The sequence below is a fragment of the Pelecanus crispus genome, chromosome W (genome assembly GCF_030463565.1).
Source record: "Pelecanus crispus isolate bPelCri1 chromosome W, bPelCri1.pri, whole genome shotgun sequence".
NCBI classification, from domain to species: Eukaryota; Metazoa; Chordata; class Aves; order Pelecaniformes; family Pelecanidae; genus Pelecanus; species Pelecanus crispus.
This window is the reverse complement of record NC_134675.1, coordinates 16,410,922-16,437,485: the sequence shown is the minus strand read 5'-3', so window position 1 is coordinate 16,437,485 and position 26,564 is coordinate 16,410,922. Positions and strand designations below refer to the sequence as shown.

The following is a 26,564-nucleotide window of genomic DNA, read 5'->3' as shown; positions in this document are numbered from 1 at the left end:
GTTATATTATTTCATTCTATCTCTATCTGGTTTGTACGCTTATGGCAATTAAAGTCAAAAGTACCACTATGGGCTATAATATTGAGATTAAGAGACATTATGGATACTGGGAGGTGTCTGCTGCAGATCCCCATGCCTTTTTAGCTAGCTACAGGCTGCACTTTGCTTTAAGCAGGGCCATGTGCCCCATGGGAAGGGCAGGACTTTTCTGTTAATACCTACAGCTATTGCCTCTCCACTCATGGACCTGTTGCCTCTCTGCTTATTACCCTCAGGTGCAGCAGTCTGTGGGCAACAGGTAACTCTTTCCTGCTAAGATGATCCACAGAATGTTTTGTTGACTGCTGTCAACAAATCTTAGTTTGTGTTTGCAACTGTACCTCATGTAGAGAAATTTCTGGCTGTTGGATTCTCAACTTACTTTTTCATTTTCTTGAATTTATGCTATGTGGATTTGGCGCCTGCTTTGCTTCTGCCTCTCCCTTAGTTGTATGAATCAGGCTAAATCAGCTTCTTGGAGTAGACTGAACGTTGCATGGCTTTTGGGCTTCCATGCAGATCTTATCCTTTGAGTTGAATGAATTTGCATTTCTATGCTTTATTGGCACATGTATCAACAAATTTGTTTCATTCTTACTGGCAAATGTCTGTCCATTATCACTTTTTTGGGAATGCAGAGATATCAGTGTCAAATATTGGTGTCAAATTCTGTTCTCTTCTGGCTTCAGTGCAAAAACATCTGGCAGCTGGAAAACTGGTACTGGAAAATACATCAGGTGGAAGGAGCTTCCTTTAGGGCTTTTCAGTCATTATTTAAATTGACGCTGTTGCAGAATACAGTGAATTTAAAATAATCCCTTGGCTTGTTGCAGCTTTGGATTCCATGTAAAATGTAGCATACTTGAGTCAATGAAGACATTGAATCACAAGACTGACTAGTTTAATTGGGATGACTTAGTTCAGTCTGATTCTGCTAATACCCCTGAAGAAATGGTCTAATTAGGCATGACCAGAAGTTTAATTTAGACAGTGAAACAGTTGCTCCTTGTTTTAGCCTGATTCAGATTAATCTATAGCCAAATTGAGGTCTTTGAGGTTTAATAATGAAGCATGGTATTTGAAAACAAGCTAGGATGATTTTCAAAACAAATAAATAGTTGTCACTGGATTTTCTTTTTCTTATCTGTTTAAGTAAAGCAGCTTTCCATGTTTTACATCTGTTTTTTATCGAAGAGGATAATGTGCTAGACACAGTACTTAAATGTGATGGAAAGTTACATTGTTAGAAAGCCTTTTACATGGAGAGATGGATTTATATGGAGAGGGCAAACAGATCTGGGGATGTTCTTCCTTTTCCTTGTGCTGCTCCAGACTTGGTGATTTTTTTTTTCTTTTGATGCCTCTATGTCCATTTTATGGACTTTCTCTTCTACAGAAGTATGTAATTGGTTGTTCTCTCCATTGAAACATCTTCTTGTGTGTGAGAGAAATTGCAAATTGCAACTTCGTTAAATAACTTCTCAAATTACTTGTAAGCCTACAAAAAAAAAAACCAAAAACTGCTGCTTTTCCTGAATAAGCAAAACTCCTATTAGATTCCTTTTTAGGCTTCACTAAACATTGCCTTTCCTATGACTGAATACTGTGCCTTAAATGATCATGTCTGTTGACTTGTTTAATCTAGGGTATTAAACTTATGCTACTCTGTCACTGGCATTATTTTGCTAACCGGTTCATAGCTGATAAGAAACTTTAATTACTTGGAGAAGACCTTTCAGCAACTGATTGCAGCGTGCTTTACTGTGAGTGAATATACTGCATTACTAGGGGTGACAAGCACTTCCCTGGCCGAAGGTATTTGTTGGACAGTGGGTGTAAAACTGTCATCCATCAGCATCAGAAATACAAAAATTAAATAGAAGTGTGATGGACTGTTTTGTTTACATGTTTGCTGCTCCATCTTTTCAGTGCTTCTTTATATGCTTACTGGAGATTTTAAATAATATAAAAAAAATATTTTTTTTTATAAGATTCAGACTGGTCTGGCTGCTTTCAAGGAGAGATCAAATGACAGAGCTGTGCAGAGAAGTGAAGTATAAGCCAGCAAAAGGCTTTCCGTGATGTGCAGCATGTGGATGTCTAGGTGTTAAATGTGTCGTCTTTCCCTTTGCCCTCCCATTTGTTTTGGGAAGGACAGTGCTAAAAACTCTCACAGTTATTCCAGATGTTCTTCTCAACTGCCCATTGTTTCTTCTGCTTGCCCAGGTTCTAAGCGAGCCAGGCTGTCGTCATGGGCTGAACTCAAGTAGATCCGTGGCCCTCCTGTGTCCTGGTGTGAGTGGTGCTGAACATTCTCTGTTGACTCGTGGTTGCCTGCAGGAAATGGTTATTGCTCAGTTAGATAACAGCTTTCCCTGGATCTTTTTCCCCTGAAAAGAGTTCTTAATGCTCTTGTGGGCTCAAGGCTGCAGTATTGCCCATGCTATTTGTAATCTGTTAATGTCTCAAATATTGGCTGCTTATATTAAAGTTTCTCAGATAAACTGATTGAAAAACCCTGTTACACTAATTCCTTTCACTAGTAAATGTTGTTACATTTGTGTTTGCCATTCTCTGTCATTCAGTACAGCTGAACCAACAGGTGTCAAGCTCAGTCAGTATAAAACATTGTTCCGTTTTAAGATTGCTTTCTAGTCACAGGTCTTCCAAGTGTTCAAAGGCTTGGGATAGAATAGAATAGATTAGTTCAGTTGGAAGGGACCTACAACAGTCATCTAGTCCAACTGCCTGACCACTTCAGGGCTGACCAAAAGTTAAAGCATGTTCTTAAGGGCATTGTCCAAATGCCTCAAACACTGACAGACTTGGGTCATTGACCACCTTTCTAGGAAGCCTGTTCCAGTGTTTGACCACCCTCTTGGTAAAGAAATGTTTCCTAATGTCAACTCTGAACCTCCCTTGACGCAGCTTTGAACCATTCCCACGTGTCCTGTCGCTGGATCCCAGGGAGAAGAGATCAGCACCTCCCTCTCCACTTCTCCTCAGGAAGCTGTAGAGAGCAATGAGGTCACCCCTCAGTCTCCTGTTCTCCAAACTAGACAAACCCAGAGTCCTTAGCTGCTCCTCATAGGACATACCTTTCCAGTCCCTTCACCAGCTGAAGTAACTTCTTCACTTACTTCAAGTACCTTAATATCCTTTTTAAATTGTGGGGCCCAGAACTACACACAATCCTCCCTTGTGTGCTCTGAAGGATCTGGTTGCATTTGCTTCATGAAATCTACTCTTTTGACTAGCAGTTGATCCAGATCCCTCCAGAGGAAATGCAGGTTTTAGACTGAGGGGTTTTGGGAGCACAACTTGGAGCAGAGATGCGTAGAGCACAATCCATCCTGCAGGAGCCTGGAGCCCAGTGTGTTGCTCCAACTGTAGGAGAAACGCACACTAGTGCTGGACAGTGGGTCTGAACTCCTGCCTGCTCTGCAGGCCTGTGCGATCACATAGAAAAGCTGGAGTGTGCACTTAGTTATGGATAACGTCATGTTGTTCATGCCTGTTTAAAAAAAAAAAAAAGTAGTCTTCAGATCTGCCTAGCCCTGGAATTGTAGGAATAACAAATAAGTTAGGACTTTTGCTGCTGTAAAAGTGGGGACCTCAAACAGAAACTTGTTTTTCATGGTTATTTCTGCTCTTTTTGGGAGACCTTGTCTGTCACCTGGAAACAACCCGAAGTTGCACAACTCTTCCAAAGCACAGGACAAAAAAAAAAAAATCTTTCTTTTGAGGCTGTGTTCTTTTATCTTGCATAAAACTGGAGCTTATTTCCTGACAGATACTCCTTTACTTTGTGATGATTCTTGGGTTGTGTGTCTCATGGCTGGAAATACTTTGCTTTCCACTGTGTGTAAGTTACAGCCTCTTTATACTCTCAGCAGACATGATTATCTGAGGTTGGAGTGTTAGCTATTAGCAGTGTCTTGCTTACTCCTGTTTGAAACAAGCTTTCCCCCCCCCCCCCCCCCCCCAAGGAGTGCAAGAGAATGTATGAACTATAAGCTGGAACAAAGAGGTTTCCAGTTATAGGTAAACCATTTTCCCCTTATCCAAAAACTTTTCTCTTTCCCCCAGGTATGTTGCAAGTGTTTAAACACTTCTCAGCTCTAATCAGTCCACTGAAGATTTTCAAAGAAACAAAACATCACACTCTAAATACACTCCTAATACAAACATAAGAGCATGGTTTTAATTCATGAATATGAATCCTCATATTGCAGTCTGTGGTGGTTTCCATCATACTGAGATCACAGTTCACCTGCAATCATAGTGTCCTCATTATGACCATGTTCATCTAAGTGGTGACCTATAATAACAGGAGCTCTCCAATAACTCATTGCTTTGTTGGGTTGGTGTGGAGTAATTGCTGGAGGTGACATAGACATTAAACTTAGATTTACAATTTCAAGAAAAACACAGCATTGAAGAAGCTGTCCAGATGAAATGCAGCTGGATGCCAGGAATCTATCCCACAGGGCATTCCCTAAGCCTGCAACCTTGGATGTCGGCAACATCAGGGGAGCCTGGTGCACTGGCTCTAAGGGGAGTTGCCCAGAGGAAGGAGTGGTGTGGAGACACCACGGGCCCAGCTCTGAGATAAGGGACTCAGAAGAGCACCATGGCACTGATAAGCTGCATAATTGATGCCCTGAGCTGACAAGCTGTCATGATTTTGACAAAACGCTGTCCTTTTGGTAAACTTTTCTCATTATAATATCATTATAATACCAAAACACACCTCCATCCCAAAACCTACCCGACCACTCCTCACTGAGCCTGCGCTCTGAATTTTTCCGAGCCTGTACCTTTAAAACAAAGCGAGAAAGTTTTACACCAATCGTAACAAAAGTATGTATGACTAGAGTCCCTCAAGCTCCACCTGATGTGTAAAAATACTATAAATTAGCCTAAGAGAGAGGGGATGCTAGGGAAGATACCATCGTGTACTACTCTGACCTCTGGGATCAGTCGACGGGCTGAGCCTTTCTTCCCCCCCATCGGGACGCCTTTGGGTAAGAATCTAACACTTGGTTATACCAAGTGCCTCCCCAGGAAACTTAGAAACCTCTATAGAGTCACTTTTATGTCTTTTGATGCATCTGTGTTATCCAAAGCTTTGGTATTTGCATGTGCCTTGCAGTCAGTGAATTTATTGCCGGTAATCCAAAGAACCTGTGTGTCTGTTGCTTTAATAAATTGCTTTGATTTATTGGTCTAGCCATGATAGTGGTCATTGAACGTGACCAGACGCTTTAAGTGTGGCCGTGATAGTTCATGCAGCACGACTAGACGAAAGGTGCCTACGTTATTTGTGAATCCGTAATCGTGATAGTTCAGTGCACTGAACACGACCAGACTTATAACGATAAATTAGGTACCTTCCAAAGCCTCTCTTGACACAACAGTTGGAAAAAAGAAAAGAGAAAAGAAAAAAGAGTTGGTCTTCAAGACTCTGTTTTGAAAGAGGAGGTGCACTGAACAGGCTCTTCTGGTCAATGAAATCTAGCCTGTCTGTGTCTGTATGACTTGTCCTGACATGCTGGTCATTGGGGGTGCTTGAATGAGTTTCTGTACGCGTTTGCCTGCATGCAGTGTGGTTTGTTATCCTTTCCTCAGAATGTAATCTGAATACTTTTTCTGGTATTTTTTTGAAACTAATTCCATCTTGCTCTTTTCCCCCATTTAAGGGTCAAGATGAGGCTGATCCATCAAAACCATCCCGGCTCAAAGGAAGGTAAGTGGTATTTTGAGACCTTGTTTCCCTGTGTTTATAAATTACAGTGTACTTTGAGGTCTGCAGTAGAAGCAGCACTTCTGATGTTTTTAATAGCTGTTTTCAGGAATAATCAAGTGCCCATGCCTCACTTAGGGCCAGGTTGCTGCTATATTTCATAGTCTTCTCTTAAAAAGCTGGAGGTGGGCTGTGCAGCTCTTCAGGAGATCTGTGGTTAAGAACAAGGTTATGGTTGCAATGTATAATCTTGAACGTGATGGTGCCAAGTGCTTATGGCAGTAGTATTAAATAATCCTTGCTGAGCACCACAGAGAGTGGTCTGGATGACATCCTTTTTCCTGAATCAATCACTGCTGGCACCAGGGAAGGGAAAGAGTAACTCAGAAAGACTGTGGTGTCTTTTGCTCTCAGGGAAAAAAGTAGCTTCGGGGAAGTCTTCTGTCTTTGCAATGATTTCTATGGTCAGTGTAGTAGTCAAAACTGCAGTAACTCTGGAAATCATTGCAGTTTGTCATTTTTAAAGCAGTGATCATCATGCCTCTTTTACACAGGTGAGAGTGAGAGGCCATATGTTCTTTCTGCAACATGCTACTTGCAGCAAATGAAGCAGACAGATTTTGATTGTGTGTAATTTCAGCATGATGCTCTGCATAATAGGTGCCAGCATGGTAACTTTCCTAGAATCCCCTCTGGGAAAAAAAAAAAAAAAAAAAAAAGAAAAAAAAAAAGAAAATTTTTTTTTAAAAAAAAGACAATGACACATTTTCCAAGCTGCTAGGTTATGTGCCTTATATATGATTAGAGCAATATGGTTTGGTGGTGGTGCACTCATTAGGAGCTGACATAGTAGCAGATTTGCCCTGAAATCTCAGCAAGAGGTTGGCTTGCTACACACATAAGTTAATTCTCATGCTACTGAAGGAAGCTTCCCTAATAAAACACAAAGTTAAATCAGAGGCTTCATTATATGGCTTTCTGCTTTTGGATTCATTGTTCTGTGATGTTGGTATTCCTGCAAAGCTTCTTCCACACCTGCAGGTGCCAGGAGCTGCCTAGCAACCCCATGCTTCCTTAAGGAGCCCAGGACTTTGCTGAGAAGGCTGCTGGGGAACTGGCAATTAGCAGGAGCAGAAGATAGTGATTTATTCTAACTATAAACAGCACCTTCTCCTGTTTTAACAAGGAGACACTGTATCGAGTTTATTGGTTCATGCATACCAAATGACTTCGTAGCCTGAAAGATGAATACAACTACAGTCCTGAAATACTTAAAAATGTGTTTTGTCAATTCAAGGCAATGTTTGTTCTAGTTTATAATTTTTTCCCTTTCTATGAGAGATATAACAAAACAGACTGGCTAATGTAGTTTTGTCAAAAGTTTGACTTATTCACTGTATCCCCACATGCAAGAAATTTCCAGAAAAGGTGGTTGTGAGTGGTGAACCTTTAATTCCACCATTAGCCACGTTGTGGCTTATTAGCCACAAAGTATATTAAAGCACTTACGTTTGGAGTTCTTCTTTCATATGAAGATTAGAGAAGTGGTGTCCTTCGAAGGAAGTAATCATCTTCTGTCATCGCAAACCAACTTTACTTGTTTAAATTTTCAAGATTTAATGTAAGCATGTGTGATAAAACTTGTATTAAAAGATGAATACATGCTTCAAGTTATTTGCACTTGTAGCATAATGCAGCAGTAGCTCCCTGTCTGTAATCACTGGCTTAAAAAAAAAAAGTACAATGGGTATTATGGATCAGTTTCTGGGTGTAATATATCTATATATCTTATTTATTAGTGTGTCCTGGTTTCAGCTGGGATAGAGTTAATTTTCTTCCTAGTAGCTGGCATAGTGCTGTGTTTTGGATTTAGTATGAGAAGAATGTTGATAACACACTGATGGTTTAGTTGTTGCTAAGTACTGCTTATGCTAGTCAAGGACTTTTCAGCTTCCCATGCTCTGCCAAGTGCACAAGAAACTGGGAGGGGGCACAGCCAGAATAGTTGATCCAAACTGACCACAGGGCTATTCCATACCATATGACATCATGCTCAGTATATAAACTGCAGGGGGTTGGCCAGGGAGCAGCAATCGCTGCTCGGGAACTGGCTGGGTATTGGTCGGTGGGTGGTGAGCGATTGCATTGTGCTTCACTTGCTTTGTATATTATTATTACTATTATTATTATTATTTTATTGTTATTATCATTACTATTTTACTTTATTTCAATTCTTAAACTGTTCTTATCTCAACTCAGGAGTGTTTCTCACTCTTATTCATCCGATTCTCTCCCCCATCCCATCGGGGTAGGGGCAGTGAGCGAGTGGCTGCATGGTGCCTAGTTGCTGGCTGGGGCTAAACCACGACATAGTGCAAATCATCTCCTCATACAGAAATGCTATTCACTCCTCAATACAGCACTCCATAATAATGCTATAAATATTACATGCATTGTAGAGGAGAGTTGCCCTATTAAATATAATGCTACAGTGTGCATATTTGAGGCACTGTCAGTACTTCTGTCTATGCAAACACTGTAATTTTGTTAGGCCAAGTAGAGATTGTATTTGAATTGTGATTGTGTTTGTGACTGACGTAGCTGAAAGCACAGCAAGCTGAATAATTTTGAAAATTAAGAATTGTTGCTGAAAACTCATGGGGTTTTTCTTGGTTTTTTGGGTTTTTTTTTAAATATTATGCTAAAAGCAGGTCATCTGAGTATATAACTATTGACTTTTAGCGGGAGCATTGACTCCGGGTTTTTACTTGTAACCATTTTGTTGCATCTTTTCTTCTTACAGACTCTCCCTTTCTACTTTGCATATGCTTTCATAATTCAAGTGATTTGACCCAAAGCTTTGACCCAAAACTTACCAATAAACACTGCGTTGTGATTTAAATAATGCTGGAATTCTTGACATCATCTGAGTAGTCTTCTATGATGCCTATTTTACTCTAAAACAGTATCGCTAGTATCGGAAAGGGTTTGTAATGTTAGGGTAGCAGATGAAATTCCTGTTTGATCCCAGCAACACTGTACTGAGTTCTGACAATATAAGTATTTTATGCAGATATTTCTTATTTCTTGATTTGGGTCAGATTTTTTTCTATAATACACTGCAATAATACCTTCTGGTTTAACTTGGGCAAAAAGATTTTCTGGAATTCTTTGTTGGAAATGAGGGTAGCCTTTAGTAAAGCCACCATGTACCTTGCTGTAAGGATTTCCAGCAATGGAGAACTGTTCTCGCTCTTGGCCAAAGATTCCAATAGTTTTAATTAACTGCTGTAAATCTCCACCTTTCTGATGTCTGAGTTTGTCTTCCATTCCCAGCTGTGGGGTCTAGTTGTACCATTCTGCAGGCAGAGCAGCGCAGCTGACTGCGAATGGTTTGCGTTCATCATGTAGGAGCACAGAGAGCCATGCATGGTGCTGTGGTGCAAATGTGACTCATTTTGCATGCAGAGGCTGATGCAGTTCACACAGTTATGTGCTCACCTTCCAACCAGGCTTGTTCAGCCAGCAGCAGCTGTCAACTCAGCCGTGGCTTGGGCATGTCACCATCCTATGCCCCATCAAAAAAGTCAATTTTACCATTATAGCATTATGGCATGTTTCTGTATATAATAGACTGTTTCCCTCTTTGACACAGCCTTGTGCTAGGCTGTGCCATGACATCCTTGTCCATCCTAGAGCATGGTCTGCTATAACGTAGGTTTGGTCATCGTTTGTTGTTTCCTAGATGTTGTTTGACTGTTGACTATACTGAAAGGGGGTTTAAGTAGGCCCTGCTTGCCGAGGGATGCAGGTTGCCTCTTATCACTTACCAGCGTCCCAATTTTCATGGCATGTGCAAATTTGTAGTGGCAGTTTGGTTTTCTAGATCATTTTAAAGGGTAGCTCCATGTGTGTCTCTTATTGCAGTAAGAGGAGTTTGACCCATATGCCTCTTTCCTGTAGTTGTGGTGTCCTAAAGCATTTTGGCTGGGTGTGGTATACCAAATTAGCAAAATATGCAGGTTAAGTGTCAGCTAGTTCATCACGTGACTGCAAAAAGATGTGAGCCAGCATGGTACAGGGTGAAAATCAATGGCTAAGATAAAAAGGCAAAAGGTTTCTTTACACTCTCTGTAGCCAATAAAAGGGCCTTGGGAATCATATTCTTAGTGTTATCAAGGAATGAGAACAGCGTGGAGATGGGGAAGTTGAGTGAGACACTGAGAGGGGTGTCCTGGTTTCGGCTGGGATAGAGTTATTTTTCTTCCTAGCAGCAGGCATAGTGCTGTGTTTTGGATTTAGTAGGAGAAGAATGTTGATAACATGCTGATGTTTTTAGTTGTTGCGGAGTACTGCTTACACTAGTCAAGGACTTTTTCAGCTTCCCATGCTCTGCCAGGCGCACAAGAAACTGGGAGGGGGCACAGCCAGAATAGTTGATCCAAACTGACCAAAGGGCTATTCCATACCATATGACGTCATGCTCAGTATATAAACTGGGGGGGGTTGGCCAGGGAGCAGCGATCGCTGCTCGGGAACTGTCTGGGTATCGGTCGGCGGGTGGTGAGCAATTGCATTGTGCATCACTTGCTTCGTGTATCATTATTATTATTATCATTACTATACTGTTACTATTAGCATTACTATTTTACTTTATTTCAATTATTAAACTGTTCTTATCTCAACCCAGGAGTCTTTCTCACTCTTACTCCTCCGATTCTCTCCCCCATCCCATCGGGGTAGGGGGAGTGAGCGAGCGGCTGCATGGTGCTTAGTTGCTGGCTGGGGCTAAACCACGACAGTCCTTTTTGGCGCCCAATGTGGGGCCCGAAGGGTTTGAGATAACAACAGATTAACTAGAGTGTATTAAGGAGTCTGTTAACAGTTGCCGGTCACGATATTAGTTCATCTGATCTGCACCATGTTCTTTTTTTGCAGCACGCGTTAAAGCTTGTTGTCAGTTTGTGTAGTGTGCTATGCTCTGCAGTGATTCATGATATTTTGCTTGGGAGGCTCCTTATCAAAACCCTGACCGTGAGCATTCTTTGGTATTTGGGTTTCATACAGAAGTCACTGCTGTACTTCGGGTACTACCTCATGGAGAGAGTTAGCAATTATACTTCTTTCTCTGAGAGGCTTGTTGTGGAGGAAATACAGAATGGCACCTTTGCTGCTTTCTTCTATGATGTTTCCTCCTTCATTACAACAACTTTCCTGTATCTTGAACACCCCATGGCAGTTAAGATACTTCTATTGATAATTCTTGGGAATGTTGTTTCCGTTTTGATAAAGGTCAGTAAGCAGTTTAAAAATACCATCCAGAGATCTACCCCAAGGCTGGATAGTTATGAGTGGCAGGGTGTGTGGGATCGTATGCGCAAGTACCTAGGGCAGTGGGGACCTCCAGTGTTTTGGAACTTCACCCCTGAACAAGTGCAGAATCCTGAAGAATTAGTAAAGTATTTGGAAGAAGTATGTTGTCACCCTGGTAGCTCCAGAGAGACACAAATCATTGCAACATGCTGGGGACTGGCCCATGCGTATCGAGCCGTGGTCAACACTATTCAGTACCCTCAAAAGAAAGAGAAGGTCTCTGGATCTGATGACAAAACAACAAGCACTGTGGCTACTCAAACCCCCACTACAGGCCCTGCGGCTACTCCAACCCCCACTACAGGCCTTGCAGCTACTCAAACCCCTGCCCCAGGCACTGTGGCTACTCCAGCCACAGCCATGAGCACTGCGGCTACTCAAACCACAGCCATGGGCACTGCGGCTACTCAAACCCCAGTGACAGACACTGCGGCTAAACCAGAGAACCAACTTGCGCCGGTATCAGTTGCCCCTATACAGAAGAAAAAGTACACGAGGAAATCAGTTCGTTTAGTAAGGGATGAAGATGAACCAGGGCCATCACGAGAACCAGAGGAGGAAGAACCCATAAATGAGATGGTGACCACCCGATCCCTATCCCTGAGTGAGCTGCGAGATATGCGAAAAGATTTCGGTCGTCATCCAGGCGAGCACATCATCACCTGGCTGCTCCGATGCTGGGATAACGGGGCCAGTAGCCTGGATTTAGAGGGTAGGGAAGCCAAGCAGCTGGGATCCCTTTCCAGGGAAGGGGGCATTGACAAAGCAATTGGAAAAGGGGCAAAACCGCTCAGCCTCTGGAGGCGACTTCTGTCAAGCGTGAAGGAAAGGTATCCCTTCAAGGAGGATGTTTTATACCGCCCAAGCAAATGGACCACCGTAGAGAAGGGTATCCAGTACCTGAGGAAATTAGGCATGCTGGAGGTGATTTACAGTGACCTGAATGATGAGCAGTTACCCAAAGACCCAGATGAAGTCAGGTGCACACGACCCATGTGGCGGAAGGTGGTACGGAGCGCACCAGCATCGTATTGGCAATACTAGCCTGGAAAGACGACGAGGCACCAACAGTGGATGAAGTGGCTAGACAACTCCGGGACTACGAAGAAAGTCTCTCTTCCTCCCTACGGGCCTGCGTCTCGGCTGTGGAAAAACTGTCTGAAAAAATATGCCAAGAGTTCCAACAACTCAGAGCGGATCTGTCCTTCTCCCCACCTGCACGGACCAGTGTCTCAGCCATTAGGAGTCAACGTCCCTATGCTCAAGAGAGAGGATATAGAGGATACACACCATGGGGCACCCTGTGGTTTTACCTGCGTGATTATGGAGAGGACATGAGGAAGTGGGATGGAAAACCCACCTCAGCCTTAGAGGCACGGGTGCGTGAGTTGCAAGGAAAAACTATTAGAAAAGGCGGTTCTCCCAGGAAAATTGCAGCTCCAGTTTCCAGTGAGCAGTTCCCGAGAGAGAGTAAGAGGGCTAATTTTACTTCCGACCTTGATCAAGGGACTTTTGATTCACATTTACAGGAAGTGAACAACGAATACTGTGACCAGTGTTAGAGGGGCCCTGCCTCCAGCCAGGTGGAGGAAAGGGACAACCGGGTTTACTGGACTGTGTGGATTCGATGGCCTGGAAGGTCAGACCCACAGGAGTATAAGGCTCTAGTGGACACTGGTGCACAGTGCACCCTAATGCCATCAAGTTATAGAGGGGCAGAACCCATCTGTATTTCTGGAGTGACAGGGGGATCCCAACAGCTAACTGTACTGGAGGCTGAAGTGAGCCTAACTGGGAATGAGTGGCAGAAGCACCCCATTGTGACTGGCCCAGACGCTCCGTGCATCCTTGGCATAGACTACCTCAGGAGAGGGCATTTCAAGGACCCAAAAGGGTACCGGTGGGCTTTTGGTATAGCTGCTTTGGAGACAGAGGAAATTAAACAGTTGTCCACCTTGCCCGGTCTCTCAGAGGACCCTTCGATTGTAGGGTTGCTGAAGGTTGAGGAACAACAGGTGCCAATTGCTACCACAACTGTGCACAGGCGGCAATATCGCACCAACCGAGACTCCCTGATTCCCATCCATAACCTGATTCGTCGACTGGAGAGCCAGGGAGTGATCAGCAAGACTCGCTCACCCTTTAACAGTCCCATATGGCCAGTGCGAAAGTCTAATGGGGAGTGGAGGCTAACAGTGGACTATCGTGGCCTGAACGAAGTTACACCGCCGCTGAGTGCTGCCGTGCCAGACATGCTAGAACTTCAATATGAACTGGAGTCAAAGGCAGCCAAGTGGTATGCCACAATTGATATTGCTAATGCGTTTTTCTCCATCCCTTTGGCAGCAGAGTGCAGGCCCCAGTTTGCTTTTACCTGGAGGGGTGTTCAGTACACCTGGAACTGACTGCCCCAGGGGTGGAAGCACAGCCCCATGATTTGCCATGGACTGATCCAGACAGCAGTGGAACAGGGTGAAGCTCCAGAACATCTGCAATACATTGATGACATCATTGTGTGGGGCAACACAGCAGAAGAAGTTTTTGAGAAGGGAAAGAAAATAGTCCAAATCCTTCTGAAGGCTGGTTTTGCCATAAAACAGAGCAAGGTCAAGGGACCTGCACAGGAGATCCAGTTTTTAGGAATAAAATGGCAAGATGGACGTCGTCAGATCCCAAAGGATGTGATCAACAAAATAACAGCTATGTCCCCACCAATTAGCAAAAAGGAAACACAAGCTTTCTTAGGCATTGTGGGTTTTTGGAGAATGCATATTCCAAATTACAGCCAGATCGTAAGCCCTCTCTATCAAGTGACCCGGAAGAAGAACGAATTCAAATGGGGCCCTGAGCAACAACAAGCCTTTGAACAAATTAAACGTGAGATAGTTCATGCAGTAGCCCTTGGGCCAGTCCGGGCAGGGCAGGATATTAAAAATGTGCTCTACACTGCAGCCGGGGAGAATGGCCCTACCTGGAGCCTCTGGCAGAAAGCAGCAGGGGAGACTCGAGGTCGACCCCTAGGGTTTTGGAGTCGCGGATACAGAGGATCCGAAGCCCGCTATACTCCAACTGAGAAAGAGATACTGGCAGCATATGAAGGGGTTCTGGCTGCTTCAGAAGTGGTTGGTACTGAAGCACAGCTCCTGCTGGCACCCCGACTGCCGGTGCTGGGCTGGCTGTTCAAAGGGAGGGTCCCCTCTACACATCATGCAACTGATGCTACATGGAGTAAGTGGGTTGCATTGATCACACAACGGGCTCGAATAGGAAACCCCAGTCGCCCAGGAATCTTGGAAGTGATCATGGACTGGCCAGAAGGAAAAAACCTTAGAATATCACCAGAGGAGGAGGTGACACGTGCTGAAGAGGCCCCACTGTATAATAAATTGCCAGAAAATGAAAAGCAATATGCCCTGTTCACTGATGGGTCCTGTCGTCTTGTGGGAAAGCATCGGAGGTTAATTTTCTTCCTAGCAGCAGGCATAGTGCTGTGTTTTGGATTTAGTAGGAGAAGAATGTTGATAACATGCTGATGTTTTTAGTTGTTGCGGAGTACTGCTTATGCTAGTCAAGGACTTTTTCAGCTTCCCATGCTCTGCCAGGCGCACAAGAAACTGGGAGGGGGCACAGCCAGAATAGTTGATCCAAACTGACCAAAGGGCTATTCCATACCATATGATGTCATGCTCAGTATATAAACTGGGCGGGGGGTGGCCAGGGAGCAGCGGTCGCTGCTCAGGAACTGTCTGGGTATCGGTCGGCGGGTGGTGAGCAATTGCATTGTGCTTCACTTGCTTTGTATATTATTATTACTATTATTTTTATATTGTTATTATTATTATTATTTTACTTTGTTTTATTTCAATTCTTAAACTGTTCTTATCTCAACCCAGGAGTGTTTCTCACTCTTACTCCTCCGATTCTCTCCCCCATCCCATCGGGGTAGGGGGAGTGAGCGAGCGGCTGCATGGTACTGAGTTGCTGGCTGGGGCTAAACCACGACAAGGGGGCTGTGGGTTTTGGCTGGCTGCTGGGTGTTCGTTGCAGGGAGGGAGTCACATCACAGATCTATTGTATCAGTCCCAAACTGAAGAACAGGTGCAATGGCAGAGAAATGTGTGCTCAGTTCCCAACCTTAGCAAAAATCATTATTTTAAGACCTTACAGATGAATGCAGTTTATTTACTTGGTGTCTTTAAGCTGAATTAACAGACATTCTTCAAGCACAGGCTTATATCTGTGTAGTGTTACCAGTGAATGGCAGCATCCAGATACAATTATTCAGGTTGGTCTCATCAGGAAGGAAGGAGGCTATTGCATTTTATTTCTGCAGGCTCTGAGTATTGCTCGGGTAATGTCCCAAATAAAAATCATCTTCTTTCTCCTCAGACGTGAGGTTTTTCCTCTAATAATTATATGGACCTTGAGGGCCAGGATTAAGTATGTTCTGGCCTAGAATCAGATGACAGGTAGCAATGTCCTGCCCCTGGGCTGATCCACTTTGACATGCTCCCTCCCAACCACTGACACCAGGCAGAAATGTCTGGATTGTTGCATGTGAAGAAGATAAACACTTAATTGTTTTTAGCATTAACTTTACACTTTCTGAAGTATAATCTCAGTTCTGGCTGATTTTGCTTCCTCCAGTAAAGCATTCCCCCCGCCCCCCCAAAAAAAACCCCAAGTTAATTAAATGGAAAGGAAGGGGATGAAGAAAGACTGAAGCCAGTATGTTTTCAAGTTTCCAAAGTCTTTCCTGCCATGATTATCAATGCTAATAGTAAACTATAAACTGAGCTTTCCCTAAGGAACGAAAGGTACTTCTGAAAGGAGAAGCGTGTGGCTCAGTTACCACAGACTAAGCTGTGTGTGAATTACTGCCACAGAGCTCTGGTTCTGCCATTAGGTAAGTATTTTTGCCAAATCTGTGCTCCACAGAAGCAGTGGGGATAAGGCTGCCTTCACTCACCATGCTGGTGGCGGTGACTGAAGCACTGGATGCTCTGCAAGCATGTGCCCAGCCTACTCTGAGCTAGCTCAGACCCTCAGCACTGAGAATGGGGAAATGACCTTTTGTTTTTTAGTGTGTTAACAACTTTGGTTTATTATTAAGTTGCATTTGCAGCAAACTGATTCTTACTTTTCTCATTGACTATGATATTAGCAAGGAGACTGATGTTTTAAGGAAGCTTTTTGGTCATCTGTGTACTGTCTCTCACTGTTGGTGAGATTAAATTTTTTTTTTCTTTTTTTTTTCCTCCCCTCTCCTGAATTTCCAGGCCTGCAGGTGTTCTCTATGGCATTGACAGCATGCCCAATCTACGCAAAAAAAGCGCCAATTCCATTTGTCAGTGATCTGGTAAGAGATTTTTTTTTTTTTTCTTCTGCCACACAGTCATTGGTGCAAGCAGCTTTACTTTTTGACATATGGTAACGTTCATTGTCACTTCAAGAAGTTGAAGGTTTCCTGTTTAGTTAAATTAATTCCTACAGTAAGGGATTAGGAGTTGTGCTTGGAAAAATCTCAGTGAGAATGAGCTACAGTTTCATAGACAGTTTCATTCATTTGGCAGAATAAAGATATTTTTCATGTTCTTTTTCCTTTTTATTCTACATAGAATATTTGATTATTTTTAAGGCCTGTATTGTGGTTTAGCCCCAGCCAGCAACTAAGCACCATGCAGCCGCTCGCTCACTCCCCCTAACCCGATGGGATGGGGGAGAGAATCGGAGGAGTAAGAGGGAGAAACACTCCTGGGTTGAGATAAGAACAGTTTAATAATTGAAATAAAGTAAAATAGTAATGATAATAACAATAAAATAATAATAATAATAGTAATAATAATATACAAAGCAAGTGAAGCACAATGCAATTGCTCACCACCCACCGACCGATACCCAGACAGTTCCCGAGCAGTGATTGCTGCTCCCTGGCCAACCCCCTGCAGTTTATATACTGAGCATGATGTCATATGGTATGGAATAGCCCTTTGGTCAGTTTGGATCAACTATTCTGGCTGTGCCCCCTCCCAGTTTCTTGTGTACCTGGCAGAGCATGGGAAGCTGCAAAGTCCTTGACTAGCATAAGCAGTACTTAGCAACAACTAAACCATCAGTGTGTTATCAACATTCTTCTCATGCTAAACCCAAAACACAGCACTATGCCAGCTACTAGGAAGAAAATTAACTCTATCCCAGCAAAACCAGAAGAGCCTGCATTATTTTTAAATGTTTTCCTAAAAATCGCATACTTTGGGCAAAGTTATAACATCCGTGTGAGGTTTGGCAACTTACCAGAAGGCTGGAGTTTCAGAGGATAAATAAATGAGCATATGTGCTTGGATTTTTCAAGTAATTTGCAGTATTGCCAGTAGGCTTCTGCACTGAGGAAACACAAGAACCAAGCGAGTAATGAGGACAAGTTTCATATGCTTTTGTGATATGGTGAAATAAGGCTTCTGAGGGACAAATGGTTTTCCAATGGCTCTGTTCACTACACGTAGCGATTTCATACTTGGGAGAAATGCTGTAACAGCTGAAAGACCAAAGTTTCCATATCCTGTAATTCCTGTGAAAAGATGCATGCAATTCTCTCTGCCAGTTTATGCATGGGAAGCCTAATATGTGTCTTAACTAACTGCTTGTATGTTTAAAATCTTTGCAATGATGGCATTAACTGGTGTTACTTTCTTTGTATGCTTTCATTCTCTCTCCACAGGCCATGGTAAGTGGAGCTAAAGACTATCCACCAAGTCTTCACCAGAAACAAAAATTATTTTACCTTATTTTCCCTTTACTTTTTTGCTTTTTATTTTGAACCTGCAGTATTGCAGTGATTGCACATTCAGAACTCTGTCCTGCTCTGTCATTGATGGAATTAACTTTTTCAGTCTGTCTTCAAACAGCATAAAGCAGAGCATAAATGGAGGTTTCTGATAGGATTTGATGATTTCAAAGCAGATCATAGAATGCTTTGGGTTGGAAGGGACCTTGAGAGATCATCTAGCCCAACCCCCCTGCAGTGAGCAGGGATTGAACCTGTGACGTTGGCATTATTAGCACCATGCTCTAACCAACTGAGCTAACCAGGCTGGTTGATGTTGCTAGCTTTAATTTCCTTCACTGCCTTCATCTAACTGGAGTGGCTTGCTGAAGAAATTCTTTGTATGCCAGTGTGAGGTACTGCAAAGGCACTGCCCTGTGCTGCCCAAGGCTGCAGAACATAGCATTGGCATGATGTGAAGGAGACAGTTTTGAGGGGAAAATGCTGTTCATTGTATTCAGTGATGGCCAATGAATGTGATACACCAGCACATTCAAACCTGTGTTCCCAACCCACTCTGTTCTTTTTTTTTTATCCTGTTTATTTGTAGTGTTTTCACTGGGGGTGTTGTGTGTGTTGTAAAACTGATGAAATAATCTTTTGTCTATGAATGAAGTTAAATATAGAAGAGCGAGTCCCATTTAATGACCTTGGGCAACAGCAGAGTTACTGTTGCTACCAGAACATAGAAATGGAGATGTAAACCCAATTTTCATTGACGGCTCTTACCAGAGAAACAAATAAAAATTTACCAGAGTGAGACTGCTTGTGGGCAGATTGAAACAAGTTGGAGACCTTTCAGAGTACGCATTTGATTCTTCTGAGATGTGAGCTATCTTGATAGGATGAGAGGAAATGGCATCAAGTTGTGCCAGGGGAGGTTTAGATTGGATATTAGGAAAAATTTCTTCACAGAAAGAGTTATCAAGCATTGGAACAAGCTGCCCAGGAGGTGGTTGAGTCACCATCCCTGGAGGTATTTAAAAGACATGTAGATGTGGCACTCAGGGACATGGTTTAGTGGTGGACTTGGCAGCATTAGGTTAATGGTTGGACTTGATGATCTTAAAGGTCTTTTCCAATCTAAATGATTCTATGATTTAAGAAACCAACCTGAATATAATAGACTGCTGGTTTGGTGTCTGACATGACAGAGTCCCCTTGGTCACATCTCTGGGCATGTAGAGCCAGTGCATTTCTGAATATTAGTAGTGAATAACAAACTTTCTTCCTTCTTAGTCACTGGTTCAGTCTCGGAAAGCCAGAATTACTTCAGCAATGATCACTAGAACGTCTCTCAAAGAAGAAGAGCTGGTAAGTGGGAGAGTTGCTTGGCTCCTGTTGACTTTTAGTAAGCAAATTAAGGGAGTTTGGCTCTATGGGATGCAGAGCCAGCTTCACAGATGTCTAAAAATATAGATTCAAAGCTTCTTGTATCATTTGTTTAAAGAAACCAAATATGTAAAAAATAGCATTTAATGTGTCAATATGATCCTGAAAAATGTAATCTTACCGCTTCCTTCGGTGCTGTCTACTATGGGGGGACAGTGTGTGAAACTTGCTTTATGCAAGTTTATATTGCCTTATCCACAAACCTTAATTCTTTTCTTCCATCTCCTCCACCTTTTTTAAATGTCTGGAGAAACATTTTTGAAAGGCTGTTCTTTGCCACTTCTAAAGTTTGATAAATTTGGCTACCTCAAGTGTGTAGATTTATTGCACTGCTCATGCTTTTTCCCTTAATATTCATGTGTTAACCAGCAAAACCAGGTTCAGTCACCTTCCTGGATGTTGGTTTATGTGTGTTCGTGCCTTTCAGAAAACTCATGTCTATAAGACGACCTTGCAAGCCTTAATTTATCCCATCTCTTGTACAATCCCGCACAACTTTGAAGTGTGGACAGCCACAACTCCTGCCTACTGCTATGAATGTGAGAGGCTGCTGTGGGGTATTGTGCGGCAAGGAATGCACTGTGCTGAATGTGGAGTCAAGCGCCATGAGAAGTGCCGAGACTTGCTCAACACTGACTGCTTACAGAGTAGTGACCAGTGGAGTGTGGCTATTCCAAAAGTGTTACCAGAGCTTTCTTTAATGTATAGGTGATACCTCAGTGATTAGTGAAGATATATTTATTAAAATGACTGCATGTTTTCTGAAAAGGTGCTGTTGGGCTATACTTACCCCCATCACCCTGTGCACACAGAGAGCTCCACTGATGCAGAACAACTTTGCAACATTGTGCTTGATGTTCTTTAAAAGAAGGTTTAATTCTTGACTCTTTCATATCTATTTGGGTTTTTTTGTTTTAACCTGTGTAACATTTAATCTCTCTGTGTCAGCTCACGTGGTGTGTTTGCTTACATATCCTGCATGGAAGAGAGGCAGTGGTCTGAGTGAATAGAGTACTAGGCTGGATATTCTGACTTTTGTTCTGTCCCTCCTGCCCTGGTATCCTAGTCAGGTTGCTTATTTTAACCATCAGCCTGTTTTACTGTACATTTTAAGCTCTTCAGAACAGCACTGGGTTCCTGCTTAGGGGATACAGTCCATGGACTTAGCTAGGATTCGCTGTACCAAGTGCAGGTTGGCAAGGCATTTTGTCTTTTTAACACGAGTGCCTCATGGCTGAATCACTTTAGAGACCTGGGGCTGAGTCAGCCCAGATGATGGAACAGATAAGAAGGTGTTGTTTGAGTGTATGGGCAGTACTTCATCTTCCTACTAGCATTTATCTTTATTTTGTTGTTTTTTCTGCAGTGTTCAAAAACTAGGTCCTCCCTTCAAAGAGGAGCTCTTCAAAGAGCTGTGACTTTGCAGAATAAATGAGACCTTACACAAACAATGGAGAAGTTTAAAAGGAATTTGATTAAAGAAAAAAAAAAAGAGAGAAAAACTATTCATTTGGGCATCTGGCTTGGTCAGGTTATTACTGCTTGTAAACAGTTTCTTGGTTTGATCCCAAATTTATGTTCCTGCTTGAGAGCAAAATATCTTTGTCTAAATGGAATAGAAGTTTCTGCCATGTGTGTTAAATCTTGAGGAGGAAGGTGGGGCTGTTTCTGTTCACTCTTGATTTTCTTGGTGTTCCAGCTTCATGGACTAAGTCTAAGGAATCAGAAAAGTTTGTGAAGTATAAACAGACTTATTGCAAGTCCGTGTCAGCGATTATAGGAATATAAAGTCAAATCTTGTATCTGCCTCAGGCTCTAGTTGTGTGGGAAAACCAGTCTGGATGATCCAGCAAGGGATGCCAGTGAATCATAGGTCACTTGTTTTTCTTATGGCTTATTTTGACACCCCGAATGGATGTTGTTTATGCTTGTATTTTTTAAGTGTGCAGAGTTTTAAATAAGTTATAGTTAGAACTGGGGCTATTTGCAATGGCTTATTTGTGAGACACAGCTGATACTGGTGAAACATCTCTGTTCCTCATCATTTGCTTAGCGTTTCTAGACTTGTCTTTAGTTGCAAGGTGATCTTTACAGTTTATAGCATTTGAACAATTGCATCATTGACACCTTGGCTTTGTTGCAACCATTTTGTGACTAAGCAAAGAGCTGCTGTATTGCATTTGGTTCAGAAGAATGTAGTTAAACCATAACTCAGTTTTCTGACAGTCTGATGTAGAGGGTCAGCTAGACTGAGGATAACTTTGTTAGTTTCTGGAGTTCACCAGAACCCTCTGCTAACTGGTAATTTTCAGTGTTTGAGATGAAAAGCTGCTGATATGCGCATCCAGGCTTGATTCAGATGCATGTCCACAATGTTATAATGTTGCAATGGAGTTGTGATATATCAGTATGAGGAAAATGCTATGGAGAGCAGAGGAAAATTGGGTTCACACCAGCAGCAGTGAGGAAACAGGCACAAAGCTGTACAGAGCAGAGGTAATGAAGTCAAAAACAATAGAAGGAAAACTTAATTTAAGAAATAGCTAATGACTAAGAGGAAATATATTCCTGTAGAGGGCAGCTGTGGCTATCTATGTTCAAGAAGGGAGATTTCAGACTGGCATGGATACTGGACAGAGTTCAACGGTAATCGGGAAAATATGAGAATGTCTAGAGATTGGATGATATGAGTTTGCTTGTTAATGTTTCAAAAGAGAGACTTGGCAGTGTGGGACAGGAGGAGGACAGGAACGATGCTATTTCAGAAAATTAAAAATAGCCATACTAGGTCGGCCTCATAATGTTTCAAAAGGGATGTTGTGGAGCTCAAGACAGAGGTGTAATATGTGTGTGTATAGAGCTCCTATGACTCTGGCTTACTCTTACAGCTTACAGCTATCCATGGGCTTAAAGCCTTTCTGAGCAGTAGATGCTATGTTTAATAGCTGGCAGTGATGGCTCTGTGAATTGATTTAATCCTTGTTTGAACCTATTTATGCCTGAACTATGTTGGGGAAGAGGGAGATAAACAGCAGGGAGGAAGATGATCTGTTTAAGCTTACTGTTTATAAAAGAAAAAATTAAATAAATTTGCTGTAAGAAAATTAAAGGTGGAAGTAGAAGACAACTTCAGTGATGGGAACAGGGAGTCTCTGGAACAGCCTCTGAAGAATAACCATGGGGGCAGGTTTTCTAATCTCTGGTTGGAATTAAATAAGCTTATGCAATGGGCTGTGGGATGTGATGATGGCAATAGTCTGCACTTTTCTATGGAATAGAAGTAACAACTGGAAATGACTCTTCACATATAGCGAAGTATTAGATAAGAACTTGTTATTTTAATCAGGGATTGCAGATGTTTGCTTTGCACATTTCCTTTCAAAATGTAAACACAAGATACTTCAGCATGCAGAGTTAAAGAAACAGAGAGGAAGCAACTGAGAGTACACTGGGCTCAAAACTTGTGAAGCATGTAGAAAGGTAAAAACCAACTGACCAAAAACTTTACTTATTGAATTATTTGAAAGCTGCCCAGCATCAGAACAGGGAAGATACAGAGACTGTGAGCTGGGGTGCTGTGAGGGTACCCAGTGTGAGTGTGGTGGGTATCATTATCTGGGTTGGAGACATAAAGGAAACTGAAGATGGCAAATGTGTAATTAAAAGACAGAGGAGGCAGAGGAAAGATAGTGCTGGGAGATTAAGATGATGGTGGGACCAATATGTGGATGAGCTGCTGGGTTGGGAAAAGAGATGTTATTGATACTAGAAATCAATAGGCTTTTTCAGAAAACTGTGTTATTTGCTTTGGCATGTTAATGCTAAAATTCTTCTAACTCGAACCTACAAGGCCAGAAGAAAATGGAAAAATTAAATTAATTTTTATATATGTTTGAAGAACATATGGCTGTGCTTGAGAAATGAGAAACAGGGGCTTCTGGGGGACAAGCAATAGTTTAGAGATCAAATAAATCTGAGACTGAACTTTCTTGAATATTGAACTCGGGAGGGGTTTCTTCCTAACAGAAGTTTTATTATTGCTGTTGGTTTAAAAAAAAAAAACAAACATGTTCTCAGGACATATCTTCACTTAGGTCTATTTAAGGCTTTCAGAAAATGTTTCATTGGAGTAAAATGAATTTTCAGGCTGGTCACAAATACAATTCCATTGTCTGTGCCTTGAAATTTTGGGTAGACACCTGGGATTTTATTCCTTAGAATCAGAACGTGCTGTTTATCCATCTTCTATACTTCAGTGCCTTTCTGTGGGAAATAAACAGATCTCTTCCTCAAGTCTGTTAGAATTAAGTTTGGTTATTTCTTCTGAGGGTGTTTTTCTTACCCTCTATATTTTAAGAAGCTTAGTATCTGATACAGTCAACAAATGTGTGGGACCACAGTGACAAACTACTCAAATTCAGCGCTGCTTTGCAGTTTGAAACAAAATCCATTTGCAGACTGGTTCAGCAGGGCCGTTCTGTGAATTGGCAATGTCTGAAGTGTAGTGAACTAGAATCAGTTGTGGCGTGTGTACTGCAGCCATCTGGTTTATGGCTCTGTTGGCACCAGGTTGTTTCTCTGAGAGGATTACAAAGTCTATGTTTCTCTATTGTAGGTACTTAGAAGATATTATTCTGATGATGGGGCACTTACCTTTTTATTATAAGCTCATAAATATTTGCTCAAGGGAAGATGCTCTCTCTTTAGCCTTCAGCTATTCTTGGAAGTACTTGAAATCTCTGCTGCATGGGTACATTTCCTTTCTTACTTGGCTGAAAACAGATGGAGGGATGTTCTTTAAAATCCCCATAGCATGTAAAGCCTTTGGAAAAAGGGAGCTTTTATCTTTTGTCCTGAGCACTGGTATAGTACTAACTAAAATACAATGGGTTGAGCAATGTTGGTATCAAAGGAAGAGTAAAGCTGAGGATGGATGTGTAGGATACCAAGAAACGGATGCAGAGAAGTAGGCAGAATTATGAAGAGGGTGGAAGGGAAGGACATTATGCTAGCAAGATCCCAGTAAAAGGGGCCTGTATGGTTCTGGGCTAGCATTTGGAATGCCATAGTAATCTGCTTCTGCAAGTGTGTGTCTTGTTTTTTTTTTGTAGTGATGCTAATCTAGTCCTCAGTAGATTACAGTTAAACCTCAGAAAAGAAGTTGCCCCAAGATACCAATCTGATTCTCTGGAGATCTTGAAAATGAGGAATTGAGATATCAAGCTTCAAACTACTGTTGAACATGAAATCTGTGTTGTGAGTGTGATTAGCCATATTTCTTTATTAGTGCTTTCTTATGGTGTACCGGAGCAACAAACCTGGAGAACTTCACGTGAGCTATCAGGGCTGCGTTACTGAATGCCCTGCTTGGTACTGTTTTGGCTCCTGGGGTTTTGGTTCACCTCTGGAGTTGTTCAGTGCTTTTTGACTTAGGACTGGAAGTAAGATATGTTTGTTGCTTTTTTGGATGAGAAACTTGCGTGTGTTGCACTCTGAAGAAATTGCAGTCCAGAGACTGGCTCAGTGAGTAGAGTGAGTGAGACAGGTAAGTCACTGTTGTGATAATCATCCTTGCTTCTGGGTTGAATGTTGATTAGACACCATGGTAATGAACACTTGTATGCTCCCAGAATCCTATGCAGGAAAATATTTGCACAGGAGGAGGAAGGATGCCTTTATTTGAAACTTGAATATCTATTTTAAGTTTCAGGAATATATAATTTCTAAGCATTATCTGCCTACTGAACAACTGTCTTCTATCCTGCCAGTGTTGCTTTCTTGACTTTCTCCTTTTAAAGCATAAGATAACAGCACTGGTGGTTTACTAATAGCTGTATCAATGCAATTCTCAATATATACTTATTTGCTTTCTGTTCCCAGTCATAAATTGACTCATGATTCAGTCCTAGAGAGGAAGAGAGGAAAGCCCAGTACCATTTGTATGATACTGTATACAGTACTTGTATATTCCCTTGCCTTTCTATTGCCATTTACGGAACTACTTGAAAAGCTGAACCACTGGCCAAAACCAAATATGATACAAGTCCAACAGCAGGAAAAGCACCCTCTGCCATCCAGTATAGTGACATGTTTTTGGTTTATATCACATACGTTATAGATAATTAGTCCACTGATGGTTATTTTGGAAACTCTGGTGGCTTTGTACAACAAGCAGGTGTTAAAATTAAGAAAATAATATGTCTGTCTGATTCTGGCTTTTGCACTGCAGTTCAGGTACAGCCTCTACAGAGAGAGAAAGACCTTTCCCAGGGAAGGCATAAGGGAACCTTCTTACCTGGGCAGAGTTGGGGAGCAGCACAGATGGAGATGGGGGGGTTTCCTCTGAAAGTCAGGAAGCAGAGCCAAGCCTTAGAGGTGACAAAAGAGAGGGCTCTCTAGGGGTCTATATCCTTCAACATGGGATGCTCCGGACTGCTGCTAGCCTTGCAGAAGGATAAATTGCCCCACTATGCAAGGTCTCTGGAGGTGGTGGGGATGTTAAACATGTTGTTAAATAGAATTTCTCCATTTGTCCAGGTTTGCGTTCTAAAGCTGTCCTGGTTTCGGCTGGACTAGAGTTAATTTTCTTCCTAGTAGCAGGCATAGTGCTGTGTTTTGGATTTAGGATGAGAAGAATGCTGATAACACACTGATGGTTTAGTTGTTGCTAAGTACTGCTTACACTACTCAAGGACTTTTTCAGCTTCCCATGCTCTGCCAGGTGCACAAGAAACTGGGAGGGGGCACAGCCAGAATAGTTGATCCAAACTGACCAAAGGGCTATTCCATACCATATGATGTCATGCGCAGTATATAAACTGGGGGGGTTGGCCAGGGAGCAGCAATCGCTGCTCGGGAACTGTCTGGGTATCGGTCAGCGGGTGGTGAGCAATTGCATTGTGCATCACTTGCTCTGTATATTATTATTATTATTATTATCATTATTATATTGTTACTATTAGCATTACTATTTTACTTTATTTCAATTCTTAAACTGTTCTTATCTCAACCCAGGAGTGTTTCTCACTCTTACTCCTCCGATTCTCTCCCCCATCCCACTGGGGCAGGGGGAGTGAGCGAGCGGCTGCATGGTGCTTAGTTGCTGGCTGGGGCTAAACCACGACAAAAGCCCATGGAGTGTTTGCATTAAGGCAATGATGCAGACCATGCAATTCCAGAACTGTGGTAACT

The 26,564-nt window shown here is 42.4% G+C and overlaps 1 pseudogene; it reads left to right on the top strand.

Moving 5' to 3' along the window:
* LOC142596445 (protein unc-13 homolog B-like) overlaps window positions 1-26,564 on the top strand; it is a 164,967-nt pseudogene that overhangs the window by 35,516 nt on the left and 102,887 nt on the right.